The sequence below is a fragment of the Orbicella faveolata genome, unplaced genomic scaffold (genome assembly GCF_042242905.1).
Source record: "Orbicella faveolata isolate gen_17 unplaced genomic scaffold, um_ofav_v1 contig_34, whole genome shotgun sequence".
NCBI lineage: Eukaryota > Metazoa > Cnidaria > Anthozoa > Scleractinia > Merulinidae > Orbicella > Orbicella faveolata.
This window is the reverse complement of record NW_028301563.1, coordinates 20567501-20570276: the sequence shown is the minus strand read 5'-3', so window position 1 is coordinate 20570276 and position 2776 is coordinate 20567501. Positions and strand designations below refer to the sequence as shown.

The 2776-nt window shown below is 41.8% G+C and overlaps 1 protein-coding gene across 2 annotated transcripts in view; it reads left to right on the top strand.

Annotated features, from left to right (window-relative positions):
- Positions 1-370: 370 nt before the first annotated feature.
- Positions 371-2776, top strand: part of LOC110055855 (cyclic GMP-AMP synthase-like receptor 1) — a 24391-nt gene continuing 21985 nt past the window's right edge. For both annotated transcript variants that reach the window (XM_020762261.2, XM_089271818.1), the window contains exon 1: positions 371-871. The gene's annotated coding sequence lies outside the window, so the exon portion shown is untranslated. The remainder of the gene's footprint in view (positions 872-2776) is intronic.

The following is a 2776-nucleotide window of genomic DNA, read 5'->3' as shown; positions in this document are numbered from 1 at the left end:
TTCCGGAAAATTACTGTTCCATTTGACTTTCAACCGAAATTTCCGGATTTTTTTTTTGCTAAATGGTAAGCACCCCTAGTCTCCTCCGCAGCCGTTAACGTTGCGCGACATCCCAAAAAACGGCTGCGGAGGAGACCTACGCAACATCATGCTCAGCGGAGCGTTCGTTCAACGGACTCCGGCGGCTGAAGACTTACCTTCGTAACACCATGGAGCAGCACAGACTGAGTAGCCTCGCTACCATGTGTATTGAGCGCGCCTATGGAAATCAAGTCATTGTCAACAGTATGAACAAGATGATTAATATTTTCGGACAACGCCCTAGAAGGAACAACTTTTTCTTTTAATAAGTTTTAGATTACATTGAGACTGTTGATAGAATTGAGTCTGCAAATTTTCAATTTAACTATTTTTCCAATGATAACAGTTTCATTAGATGCGAGGATTGTGAACGTCTGCGTTTACATCCCGATTTCAACACTCACGCTTTCGGGCATTGCGGAATATTTTCGGGCAAGAAAGTCACCGCCCGCCAAGTCCGAAGGTGCCCGTACGCTTATGTTTGCCAGTGTGATTTAAAGCGCCGTCCAGCAATCGCCTTTCTTTCGCTTCAGTTGATGATCGACAAAAATTATTCGTTGACTCTACCCCGGTGGAAATATTTGTGTCACAGGTGGGCACGTGACCAGCCGCAACCAGTACCAGGGTCTTTCTCGCAACGAGAGGCAGAAGAGAAAGAGCCTGGGAACGAGGTTGGTTGAACATTTCACATGCACACATTACGTAGTAATTAAAATCTTTAGCTGTTCAAATTTTGTTCCTTCCCTTCACTTTGCGGTTCTTCATGGTTCTTCGTGGTTAACCTTGCAAGGTGAGTAAACAGTTTTCGGCACATGCACAACTTAAATAAACCTAGATAAAATATATAAGTTTACGTTTCGGAGTTGTGTGGTGTTTCGTTGATAGAATAGCAACTTAACTATTGTGTTCGCCAACCGTATGAAGTCGATCGATTCGCCATATTATGTCCTCCACAATACGTTTTGGAAAATTTTTGAAATGTATTTACAAATATTATTAGAGGAATAAAATGTCACCTTTGTGAGATGACATGGGTGTTTATAGGTTAATAGTGTCGTTTGAATGTTCGTTTCACTCTCCTAAATCTCTCTTTCCCCACGCCACGTTAATGATGCGCTCGTTGATGATTGATCGATGGCCGATCGTATTTGCAGAGTTCCCACTAGTTTTGATAGTTAAGAGTCCTTGGGACCCCCAGTTCCAAAGAGCTTGGGGTTCTTTTTGCTCTGCAGGGTCCCTTTGCCTATTTACTAAAATTTTCGGAACTTTTTTCCTGCGTCCTGGAAGGACGCACTTTGCCAAAAATCTGTACGTCCTTTTCATTTTTGTGCGTATAAAACGCACACCTGTGCATTAATGGGAAGTCAAACCCTGTATTTTTAAACGTTGACAACCATCAACGGCTTTTTACCCTGAAGAGTTTGAACCGTCTGTAAAATCTAAGACCGATGTGTTTGTTTGTTATTGCACTCGCATAGCAACAAAGTCGAACAAAGTCTGTTGATCGATCGAGCGATGGCCTATTGTATTTGAAAACTTAACAAAACTTCTGCGGCTTTTATCTGTAGAGTATATGAAATGCGTTTTAAACCTTTTTATTAAACATTTGTGTAGTTAAAGAGCCATTGAGTCTAAATATTATACATACTTTGAGTTGGAGCGGAACGGACCTGGGGTGAAATGAGCTGTGACCGATGGTTGCATTGATAATTTGCATTATCAGCGTCATGTTTGGTTCACTTTGGTTAACCCGCACAGGCTTAAAGTGTTTTACTACAGTTTTGATGGATTATAAGAACCTAACTTCTAACTCGTTTGAAAAATGTTCCAATATGTTTTTCTTTCACTATTTAGTGTTTGGTTAAGTATTTTACTATTCCATGTGAAACTTGAACAACTTAATCATTTGACTCCTGTGCCGGCTGTAACCGGCCGTGACGAGCATTGACCTTTGTTCCACTTCTGACGTCCTCACCTTTGATCAAAATTGGCATCATCTATACTCAAGTTCTGTAGGAGGAAAAGATCTTTCCAATGATACCCAGATCAGAATGATTGACTCAATAGAGCCTAAGATATGCACAAAAATGCTCAGAAATTTGAGCGAAAAACGGAGCAAAATTTCCTGCAACGGCACTTAGGCCCAGTTCATACGTCGCATTTCTGCCGTGTCGAATTCAATCCAATTAAGTGCGGCAGAAATGCGACTGTGGATTCATACGTCGCACTTGTGTCGCACTTAATTCAGAATTTATATTGTCGGGTATGTCGGCCAGCGGAAAATGCTTTAAACGTAGAGTATTCAATATGGCGGACGAAAATACTGAGCGACGAAGGACTTAAATTTTGCTAAAAATTGTCCGCCAACGTAACGAGAAGGAGAAGGCTGACAACGGAGCAGTATGTGTTGCAGTATGTTCGGGCTGCTCTGGGTCGAGAATGGCCAAGTTTCTTCTTTTTCTTTGGCGGGAAAACATTTACGCATGCTCAATACATTAACATAATGTATGCATTAAATTCAACACGGCAGAAATTCGACGTCTGAATCAGTGTCGCATTTCTGTCGGATAATGGGACAAGACCAGTCGAACGTGCGGCAGAAATGTGGCAGCCGATTCAGACGTCGAATTTCTGTCGAGTCTAATTCGTTGAATTGAATTCGACACGGCAGAAATGCGACGTATGAACCGGGTTT